Below are 11,713 nucleotides of genomic sequence, written 5' to 3'. Positions count from 1 at the left end.
TTGTGGGCACTGAGCTCTTCTGAAAATGTGGCCTTAAATGTTAAAACTCCCACATACCAGAAACGCTCTAGTTAAAATAAGTCTCTGAAAACTAGCCTTGTCCAGTATGTTCAGAATGAGATGCGAGAGGTCTCATGCATGAAATCACACACCACTTCAAATTGTTTTCTGAAGAAACAGCAGGGCATCTTATCAAGGACAGCAGACAAAGAGCCATTGATTCATGGTACGCTCAATATTCTACTCCACTCTTACTCTAAAAAGGAAAATGCATGCGCTGCTCTCTTCCCTTATCCACTTGGTTTCTCACTCTTGATCACATCCCAAGATTGAAAGTGAAGTGAGAAACCTGCCACAGCCATCCAGTGACACTTGCAAAGAAGCCACGTTGTCTTTTAAAAAGTAAGTTTAATGTTGTTGTTGAAAGATGCTATATTGGAATCTTCTCATCATAGAACAGGTAGAGCATGTCCAATGAATACAGGCGTCCTCATTCTGAAATATGCCTTCTCTGAAATGGAAGTTCATTTCCCTCCATGCACTGCCAGTGAGTACCAGCTGTGATGGTGGGAGTGATACCTGTCCAGTGTGACAGAAGCCACCACATCTTTCATTAACTACCAAGTATAGTAGCTGTTTGGTCACTTGGCTAGTATTCAAAACTCCTTTTTCATGTGACACTGATAGTCCCTTTAATAGCAAACTGTTGCTCTGGACTTGATTTTTGAAAAGCATAGGTGTACATACCATGTATGGCTTTTGAATGTTTAAATGTTCTGAACTTGTAGTAACTGCACATGCCAGTTTGGTGTACATTTGTTTCCATTTGTATGTCTAAACTTACAATCAGTCCTTCTGTCTCCAGTCGAGTGTTATTTGCCAGACACTTCGCAAAGAGAAGCTGTTAAATATATCTGCTGAATTTCTAGCAAGTGCCCACACTGTTTTCAGAACTTCACAAGAGGTACAATGTTCCAAAGTACAGGATTACTTTGCAAAGTGACTGTGTAAAAATGTCATCTTTAATCACCTATGTGTATTCAGGACTATCTACTTCAGTGACACAATTCCATGTATGCCTGTTAACACTGCAGAGCCATCAGACCTGTAGGAGAGGGAGCTACATTCTATTTGGTCTCACTTCAGACACAGAATTGATAAGCAAATTGCATGCTTGGCTACACCTCCCCAGCCCATTGAAGGCATGGGGGGTGGGGGTGGGGAGTAGGGGAAGAGGAAGAAACAGATGTGCACAGGTATAACTAAAAGCAAAAAATGGCCTCATGGTTAAGGTACTGGACTGGGACTTGGAATACCTGGGTCCAGTTCTTGACTCTGCCATAGACTCAGTGTGGCCTTAAGCACTTGACTTTTGACTTAATCTACTCTGTGCCTCCATTTCCTGTCTATAAAATGAGGTAAACACATGGGTGTTGTGAGGACAGAATCCACAAACGGAGGCACTCAGACGCTATGTTGATGAAGGCCATCAAAGTCCCTAGATAGACACAGATGATATGTATCGAACCAAAACTTTCTTACTGGTGATGACTCAGTATCCAGAATAACAACATCATCCTTTGATTTTTCTAATCCTAAGGCGAATTTGCAGGGCTGGCAATTAAAACAAAACATCTTCCTGGACTGAAATACTGCCCCTTGTTATGCCCCTCTTAATGACATTTCAGAGTAGACCTGACCTTTAATTTCATTATTCCTGATTTTACATATTATTGATTTAAATACACATTGAATTTTTGATATTGTTAATTTTTTCACTCATTATGCAGAACTGCAAATATTTTGTGTTGCTTGACTAGATGGTTTACAAAAATAAAAATGCATACTCCCTTCATACATATATTTTTATAGTCTGATAAGTTGGGTGCATAATTCCTTATGAGGTTAAAAAAAAATAAATCTTGCTAGATCAAGCTTCTAACTGGGAAGCTACTTCCACCTTGTGGCAACTTTTACTGACTGCACGCCCTTGTCTTTATTTTGTATGTTGTTGCATAAAGTACTCCTCCTGTTCCAGAAACTGTTCCTCAGGGCAGAACCACAGTTAAAGTATTATGGAAACTGCCTTAATACCGCTGACATTTCACTGTGTCAGTATTGGTATTGAAGTCACTTTCAGTATTATGGTTGTTTCCGTGGAATATTCAATTGCTTGGCTGTCAAATGTAATTCAGTTTGTGATGACACCCTGTCTGCTTACCCTTTGAACATTGCACTAAGCAAATTAATTCCCCTGTAAAAGGAAGTTGTATGGAGGAATTAGTTATGTACATTTTTTTGATGATTTATAATGTACAAAGAAGAGTTCAAGTTTTTTCAAAGCTCTTTCTGCTTAATTTTTGCATTGGAAATTCAGGTTTTGCCTTCAAGAAAACTCTGGCCTCGCGAAAGCTGAGGGAAAGACTGAGTTTAAGACTTTCCTTTTTTAACATTTTAACTTCAGTGACTAAAACATTGTCAAGAGAAAATGTATTTGCTAAAGATTCAACACTCCTGACCCTTCAAGGAGGGACAGCTCATAATACACATGCTCTGAGTCATCCAGGAGGACCTCTAGAAAACAGGGAAAACCAGACTGGACACTCCAGATTCTTTAAGTGTAAGAAGCAGAAAAAACTTTAAAAACTATCTCCAGTATTTAAATAGCAATGTCACGTTTTGCTTTTGTCAGAATTGTCCTTTGTAGGCCAAATTTATAATTAAGCAAGCAAAAATCATGGAGGATTTTGTCAGGTTTGCACCTTTGTCAGGTTTGCTTCAGCACTTGGATGTGATCAGCCTCACCAGATAAATATTGGCAGAAAGTCTATTTCAGAAAGAGGTAGCACCATCTGTATCAACCCATTGTATCTTTTCAGATCTCCATGCTATTCCTTTCTTTTCAACAGATGCCATGACTGAATACCATGGCAGAAGCCTGGAAGTTAAGTGAATCTGTGATTTATTTTGACCCAATTGTCACTTTCTTTCTGCTGATTACAAAGTTTTTGTGGCACTATAAGATGCCTGTGGCAGGGCAAGGGTAAAACCCCCTTTAAAGCCCTGCCAGAATGCTGGCTACAGCCTGCTCTCTGGCCAGTAGGCCAGCTGTAGAGATGCGGGTACTCAGCAGGGAGCCCAGCTGCAAGCCCAAGGAGGGCTGGCTTAGAGGAACATGCTGGGCTAAGTAGTGACAGCTGGCCTGGGGCAGGAGAGGGCTATAAAAGCCCTGGGCAAACCTCAGTGGGGAGGCTAGCCTGGGAGGAGACAGGAGGGTAGTATCTTTGTCTTCTTACCAACAAAGAAGCCTCAAGGGCCAGGAGATCCCGGGGAGGGTCTGTGGGGCACTAACTGTTGGGGGATCTGGGAACTGCACAAGCACTGTAAATAAAGATACTGGGGTGAGCCAACAAAAGAAGGAGTGAAAGCTCTTTATTATACCAGCCTAAACACAGGGTACAGGCACAAAAGTGGGAGAGCCTGCGCCGACCCTCTGACAATGCTCCACAAAGATGTCATGTTCAGAACAAGAAAAATAAAAACAGCGGTGTGCTTCTGATTATGTGGGAGATAAGAAATACTTAGCTTCAGCCTTTTTTTCCTGTTTATCTTCAGCCATTGGTGACCTGCAGCCAGTGCAGCTGTGTGAGTATACTGTACCACAAGTAGACAAAGAAAACTGCAAATGACACTAGATGAGCTTTCTCTGCCAAATTGGAGTCATGCTAATTGTTGCAGCTACACGGATTGGGGAATCAAGGCTAACTCTGTAGACAAAGCATTTGATTAACTTGGTTCATGATCTATTTGGATTTCACTAGGTTTGGTCAATATTTAAATGGGAGACCTCCACTGAAAAGCTCATTGCACGGATCGCAGCTCATGTAGGGTTAAGGGGCAATGAGTTGGCAGACAAACATGCAAAAGATGCTGTTAAAAATGAGCAAGTTGATTTAGAAATCTCTTTAAGTAAACTGGAGTTTAAAAATCTAAGAATGTGTTGAGAGAGGAATGGCAGGAATAAATACGGGCAAAAGAAACGAGGGGGGAAAAGATTCCATGAAAAATGTCCAAGAGTCCAAAGTGCTAATGTACTCCAAGGCCCTCAGAAAGAGAGTAAAGTGGCTCTATTTAGAATTGTAACTGGCCATTGCAGTTTAAATAGTAATTTGTTTCTAATAAGCATACAGACGGATTATGTAGGACGTGCAAGGTCCAGGAAATGGTTCATCATCTCCTTTGGGAGCTCAAAGAATGTACCATTGAAATGGGATATTTATATGAAAAACGTAGACGCCTTAAGGTATCAAAACTTTCACTGTGACACGTAGTAAGAGCATTAGGAAAATGGAACTTTTTTTTAAGGAATAATGCAATTCTTTAACAAAACTGGGAGGTGAAAAACTTTTAATGGTTGAATTATCTATAGTGTCCAGAATGTGGCGGTTATAGACTTGGCAAATGAGTCTAAACAAAGTCGATTTCATTTCATGAATTAGAAATGACTTGGAGCTCAGTAAAAGGAATTGCTTGGAACTTTGATGATGTTCCACCAAACAGCAGTCTTGCAGTATGTCCTACTTCCAAGGAACAGCAACTTTTTGAACACTGCCAATCTCACTGTATTTTTCACATTAACAGTGCAACTTTTGTAAATCTGCTTTCCTCAATCCAGTCTTTGCATGCAATGATTCTCATTTTTAAAAGTTGGCGTCAGCACTGGATTGACAGCCATGGAGACAGAAATCCTTTCACAGAACATGCAGTCCAGGCAGCAACAATGCAGACTTCTTAACTCTATACCAATGTGCTTCAACCGTAAGTTACTTCATAGCCACAGGGGCCTAAGCCTGACTGACCTGATAACAGAATGTTGAATTACTAGTGAGCAGGGTGGAGGATACATTAAGCTTGCAAAGCATAGGGATATTACAGAAGTTGAGTAAATGCAAAGTTAAAAACGGCTGTCATTGGGTGCATCTCTATTAGAAAAACTTGGACCTATATTCTAATAATGGGGCAATTGAACTTGTCCTAAGTGCTAGTGAAGTGAGTGGTAAAAATGCTTGAACTCTGTCATTAAACCCAGTTTTATGGTACAGTGGTTTAAAAATGCTTGAATGCTGGCTACGCTAGTACTTTTACTAAAACCAGTGTAGCTGCTGTGTGCTGAAGATTGCTGAATTACAGGTACAGGCTTCTGTAGTATAAACAAAGTCTAAATGTATGCTGTTCCATCAGACTTCTGTGTTCTAAAAGCAAGTGATTATAGTTATGTGATACAATTGCAGCAGTCAGTTTACATGTTCTCAACTTGCATGGAAATTTCCAGAAAATAATACAAGTGGGGATTGCTTTGATTGGGTGCAGCTGTGCAGATATCCTTTCAATTATAATTTATTTAAAAAAAGAGCGGAGCTCTGCCAGACAAAGGAGCTTGTAAACAAGAAGTACATCTCGCATGCTAATAATGCAGGCATTATTAAACATAAACTCAAAATGAAGAGCTATCACAGTCAAAGAAATCCAAGGACACCTGACCATAAGTCAAAGGAACAATTTATTTTTTTCAACTTTAAAAATACCCTAAACATTCTAAACTTGTAATAAGGTGAACTCTTAAAACTCAAAGCCGTTATCAGACAAAAGGAAACTCAGTGGTGACTATTGATTTTACTGCAGAATTGTGTAAACCGCCCAAGCATTATGTAGACTGACACACTTGGTTTTGTGAGGGGAGAAAATTCAACATTTTATTCTTTTTTTTTTTTTTTTTTTTTTTGGTGTTGGGGATGATAATGGCCATGTAGGCTTATGAGTATTGGAAGAAGAGGGAAAGGCGTAAATAAAGGCTGAGAATTGTATTCAGTGTTGGCAAGGAAATAGGAGCTGAGACAGAGTCCCTTTAAGGCAAGCTAGGCTTAGCCTTGCCTGTGATATACCAGCTAGTCCCCACAAGATAGTGATATGGCAACTTAATGATAACTAGTGACCCCAGCTGTTAAAAGGTCAGGAAATGACATAGAGTGAAGAACTTTATTAGGGGGAAGACCTAGGAGAGAGGAGCAAGGGGAGTACCCTCTCTGGGAAAGGCCATCTTGAGGCAAAGAAAGTGACTGCCATGGGGCATTAGAGATGTGGTCCCTGTACAAGTAGACATGAAGGAGTTCCCACGAGGTGAAGGCGCTCTGTAACAGATTGGGGAAGATGTGGGAGTCTGAGGCTGAGACTAGCGTTTGGTGATGGGAGTGAAAGTTGGGAATAAAGAAAGGCTTTGTGCTCAAGGTTCAGAGTGGAGAGGAACACTTTACAAAAGAGAGAATTTGTCCCAACCCTGACCTTAAATATCTTTTTTGTTTAGGATGCTGTAATTCATGTAAGTTGACAGAAAATGTTCATAACTGAAGCTCACTGCACTAACAATGTCCAGTTAAAATTCCAATGGACTCAGGATTTCTCTCTGTTTGCATCCTAGAGTACAGAGAGTTCTATTTCTGTAGAAATGATGACATACAAACATTCCTGTTAAGAATCTTGACCAATCCTGAAGCTATTGGGTGTAGCTTTTTAACCAGATTATTCCAGTTTTTGTATGACACTGTATTGCTTTTAGATGAGACAATAATCAAGATCCTGATCTCTTTTTGCAAGAATAGGGCTATTACCCAATTGTAATTTGGCAATGACATGGTGCTAACTGCTGGCAAGATTCTCGCCCTCTGAAATTGTTTTCAAAAGTGACATGGGCATATAGGAGCCTTTGTCATTAAAACCTTTGAATCTTAAATTGACTTTACATGAGATTTAAAGGTCAGATTTTTAAGGCATTTAGATGAAAAAAGATGCAGATAGGTGCCTAGTAAGATTTTCAGAAGCACCAAGATACCTAACTCTCCAAAATGGAAGTTAGGTGTTTAGGAGCTTTTAAAAATCCCACTGGGGGGTTAATCTCTATTTTTATATGCTCAAATTTAAAAATCTGGCCATTTAGTTTAAAGATTTTGACAGTTACAAGCGCGTGCTGTACATTTGGCTTAAAAATATAGTACATACAGTAACAATGGCTTTACCTGAGAAGTTGCTTCAAAGTCTAAATTAACATACAACATTGTGCCAGAGGCTCTACACAGGCCCCTGCCCCAAAGAGAAGCTAAGGGTTACCCAAAGAGTAATTTTCAAACAAAATTAGGCTCTATCTATAGTAGGATAACTGTCAGGTCCAGTAAAAATGGCTCCTGGCTCCTCTCAAAGTAATATGGTGACACCTTTGGCTATAGAGCCCAATTCAATCTGAAAATGAATGAGACCGTTAAAGCTGACACCACAGATTATTCAATTGATTTAAAAATACATATTATCCTATAACACCTTCTACTCATTTTAATTGAAAATTTTTATTAACAAACAAAAGTCTCTAAATGGGATCAGGATCTGAACAGCAGAGTGGTGAGTTGCTCTCAATATGTTGGTTCATTGTATTAGTATTTTCCTACCGGTTCTTACTCCCTAATCTCTAAGATTTGACCCTTTGAGGTTGCTGACACCATTCTAATAATAAACTTCTTTTGGGCAAGTGTTTGCTACTCACATTAGTTGCTACTATGCAACACCTTGAGATGATTGACCACTGTCAGCCACAGAACATATGCTTACATTGAATGCAGATTGCCCTTGAATGGAAATCTGTATATTTCATACGAAATACCCGTTCCCAGGAGGTGCCAAACACCTACAGCTCCTCTTGAGGTGCCGACTGGAGAATTGGACAGTCCCTATTGGAGCTGATTTTTTTTCACCAGGACTGATCTGTAGTAACAAAATTACAGGGTGCCACAAGCTGCTTTGTGGCCATTTGACCAAGTACTTTTTTTTATGGAGGCTGCTTTCTTGTACTCCAGAGTATACTTCGTTTGTACAACAACAAAACCCGACGTTTCTAACTCTTTCAGAAATAACTACGTCTTCCTAGAGCCAACACTGCCTTGCCTATTAGGTACAGTCATTTTTTGGAAACTGCTTAAGGCTTTGTCTACACACATTTGCATTTGTTAGTCTCTAAGATGCCACAAGTACTCCTGTTCTTTTTACACATTTGCAATGGTTTAATTAAATTGGTTTATTTAAACTGATACAGTTAAACCAACAAAAAAGGTAGTATGGATACTTATTTTGTTTTAGCTTAAAATGAGTAGGAACAGGTTTAGGGTTAAACCAAGCTAAGCCACTGTTAGACCCAAATAAGCATCCACATAGAGATTTGCACCGTGCTTTAACTTGACAGGTCGAAGGCCTGCTTTCCACTGGTTTTGTACAGCATTAACTGCACTGGCTGAGAAACAGGTACAGTTAGAGCAACCCATGCCCCTGTGGTGGACACAGTTATAGGGCCATAAATGAGTATAGCTCATTTCCCTAAATCTAGCTATAGCCAGATAAGCTCCTGTTTCTAAACCAATATAGTTAAGCCTTTGCCAAAACAAACAATGATGAGTAATCCCTATCACACTCTGCTTCTAAACTGAGCGCCTTTTGGTGGAGGGGATGTGCAAAGAGCAGAGCTAATAGTTTGCCCACAAGGAGGAGCTGACGGTGACGCTGAGCAGCCTGGAAAGTCATCACTTGCCGTCTGCTTTTCAGCGATTATGAACCGGGGGTGAGACTGTGGTGCTCCTCTGTGCTTATCAGCTGGTGGAAGGCTCCCTAAGCCGGAATGTGAAGCCGGGTATGTTTGTGAGCCATCCAAGAAGCAGAGTTATTTGTGGCGATGTGAAACCAAAAGTAACCAGTGCCAGGCTCGTGCTGTTGTATCCAACCCAGTGGAATGTGGATCTTGCCTCTTTTTCATTGCCCAAAGAAGGTAACCGGCACCAAGGATACATTTACCATAAAGAAGAAAGAGCTACCAAGCTCTGTCCTGCTCACTTGTGAGCTCAGTTCAGACAGCAGGGGAAATGGCTGAGTGGATTTTATACTTATAGGCAGTGAGTGGCATTTAAATAAGGATGCTTACTGCACCCTGCTTTAGCTTAAATGTACTGTTTGCCATATTCCTAGAGTATTTGCAGAAGCCATTTAAAATTGCTAAATGATAATGTGCATTGACTATCCATTTATATGATGTCTTAAGAACATCATTAAGGGAAGAGTGAGGAGGGGGGAATTTGATAGAAGCCTTCAACTACCTGAAGGGGGGTTCCAAAGAGGATGGAGCTCGGCTGTTCTCAGTGGTGGCAGATGACAGAACAAGGAGTAATGGTCTCAAGTTGTGATGGGGGAGGTCCAGGTTGGATATCAGGAAACACTATTTCACTAGGAGGGTGGTGAAGCATTGGAATGGGTTACCTAAGGAAGTGGTGAAATCTCCATTCTTTGAGGTTTTTAAGGCTCAGCTTGACAAAGCCCTGGCTGGGATCGTTTAGTGCGTGTTGGTCCTGCTTTGAGCAGGGGGTTGGACTAAATGACCTACTAAGGTCTCTTTCAACCCTAATCATCTATGATTCTATGATCATAAGACTAACATGTCAACATTGTGCAGTACAACCCCAGTGAATTAATTGTGGCTTGAGCAGCTCATTAAATCAAAAAATTCATACAATTGAACGTCTCAGAATTACAGTAGCTCTGGTGCGCGTACATTGCATCACTTGCTTATTGTGCTTCACAGTGCTTTCCAATGCGTTGAAAATATTGGGAATGTGAAGGAATGTCGACTTGTTCTTCATTGACATCAATTTCATTATGTGACTTTTGTCCACACTGGAAAAAATGGTTTTTATAACTTCTTGTTCTTAAGATTGGTGTTCAGAAAACTGAATTTCCTCCACTACATAATAATTGCATATTTTGTCACAATACTAAGCCTATAAATGATCTTCCATGTATTTTAGTCAACCTTATTTCAGTATCTAAATATTTTCTTTCAAAAGGTAGTGTTACATGGGAAAATTTTGTATCAAATGACATTAGAATTGTTTGGTCAAGTATTTAAAATTGCTGTTATATATATCTTTATAAAGTACTGGAACAATGTCTATGTGGACAGTAAGATGTTACTTTCCTTTAAAGTATTTTTGTTTTGATAGCTAAGTGTATTATCAGTTAGCAATCTTAAATGGATTTTGAAACTTGTGTGTGTTTTGTTTTTCAGACTCTTGACTTCTTCTTTTAAATAGATAGTAGACAAAATGAGTGAGGTATTTCCTCTAGAGGTATTTCCTCTGGGGCTTGAAAGCTTGTCTTTCTCACCAACAGAAGTTGGTCTAATAAAAGATATTACCTCCTCTCACCCACCTTGTCACTCAACTCTGTGGCATTTCTCTGTCTGTAATGTGGTAACTTTGAACACATCATCCTATCACTTCCAAAATTTCAGGGAACTGTTCTAGGCATCCTTGACCAGAACCGAGTTGTTTATTGGTGACAATGAGAAAAACCAAAACATGGAAATGAGGGACATACAGAGTTCTCAATTGTGATTGACTGTAGACCAAAGAACCAGTTGATGGCAGACATTAACCCATTTCAGCATAACAGTAGTCCCCATTTTAGTTCTGCTCATCTTCCCTATGGACTCCCAGACAGATAGAAAAGAAATGAGAATGAGGGGTGGGGGTGGAGTGAAGGGGGGCACAGAGCCTCTCAAGTGTGAAGGGAAAGTGTGGGGGAAGGGCAAATTGGGGGCATACTGTGCCCATGACATAGGGGAAATGTGGGGCACAGCAAGCCCCTGGCATGCGGCACAGGGAGAAATGGGGGGCACACAGAGCTTGCATGCTGAAGGGGTGGGAGGTGGAATGAGTGGGCACACAGAACTCCTGGCCAGGGGGAGAATAAGAGACCCTGGCATGGGGGAAGAGGGACAAAGGGACACACAGAGTGTCTGGCATGAGGGGGGGAATGGGGAACAATGGTATGGTTGAAGGGGTGAATGGGGGGGCAACACAACTGCTAGCATATGGTGGAGAGGGGAATCTTGGGCACTGGCATGAGGAGGGTGGGGGAATCGGGAATAGATAGAGCCCCTGCAGGAGAGGGGGGTGGGAGGGTGGCACACAGGGACACTAGCTTGTGGGGGAAATGGAAGAATGCAAAGCACCCGTGCTGTATGCAATGCATTTGGCTAAAAGAAGCAACAAAGTTTGCAACTCCCCAATAGTATGAGCAATTGGGAATATTTTCAGCCTGAAGGATGAATTCTTTGTTTTAGCCCACGAAAGCTTATGCCCAAATAAATGTGTTAGTCTCCAAGGTGCCATAAGGACTCGGTGGTTTTGCTGATACAGACTAACGCGGCTGCCTCTCTGAAATTTGTTTTTGCTGAACACTCATGTACTTGTTGTTCAAAGCATTTTGGTTTGTGTTCCAGGAAAGCAACAGTGACAAACTGCTAAAAGAGAAGCTCCGTGAACAAAGGAGCAGCCCTCCCGAGGTCCTACAGGTAGGGCCAAATTCCCCCATGATGTAACTCCCCTGAAGTCAGTAGTATTAAACCCAGGATAGCTTTGTCCCAAAACATGTGGGTAGACTCAGTGCTTTGTGGGCGGGGCTGGTGCTACCATTTAGGCCAACTAGGCGGTTGCCTAGGGCGCCAAGATTTGGGGGCGCCAAAAAGCGGTGCCCCCAATTTTTTTTTTTTTTTTTTACAGCAGCCGCTGTGCTGGAAGGGAGAGGGAGTCTGAGCTGCTGGCAGGCAGCCCAGGGGAACCCCTGAGTC

At 41.1% G+C, this 11,713-nt stretch overlaps 1 protein-coding gene across 6 annotated transcripts in view; it reads left to right on the top strand.

Annotated features, from left to right (window-relative positions):
- Positions 1-318: 318 nt before the first annotated feature.
- Positions 319-11,713, top strand: part of LOC117886462 (dipeptidase 2-like) — a 43,581-nt gene continuing 32,186 nt past the window's right edge. For 2 of the 6 annotated variants that reach the window (XM_034788291.1, XM_034788285.1), the window contains exons 1-2: positions 8,593-8,722; positions 11,366-11,437. The gene's annotated coding sequence lies outside the window, so the exon portion shown is untranslated. Of the gene's footprint in view, positions 403-8,592; positions 8,858-8,960; positions 8,982-11,365; positions 11,438-11,713 lie in introns of those variants that run through there. The other 4 variants (XM_034788290.1, XM_034788284.1, XM_034788286.1 and 1 more) reach the window with 3 other exon arrangements.

The sequence above is a fragment of the Trachemys scripta genome, chromosome 13 (assembly GCF_013100865.1).
Source record: "Trachemys scripta elegans isolate TJP31775 chromosome 13, CAS_Tse_1.0, whole genome shotgun sequence".
NCBI lineage: Eukaryota > Metazoa > Chordata > Testudines > Emydidae > Trachemys > Trachemys scripta.
The sequence above is the reverse complement of the archived record's forward strand: the minus strand, read 5'-3'. Positions and strand labels throughout refer to the sequence as shown.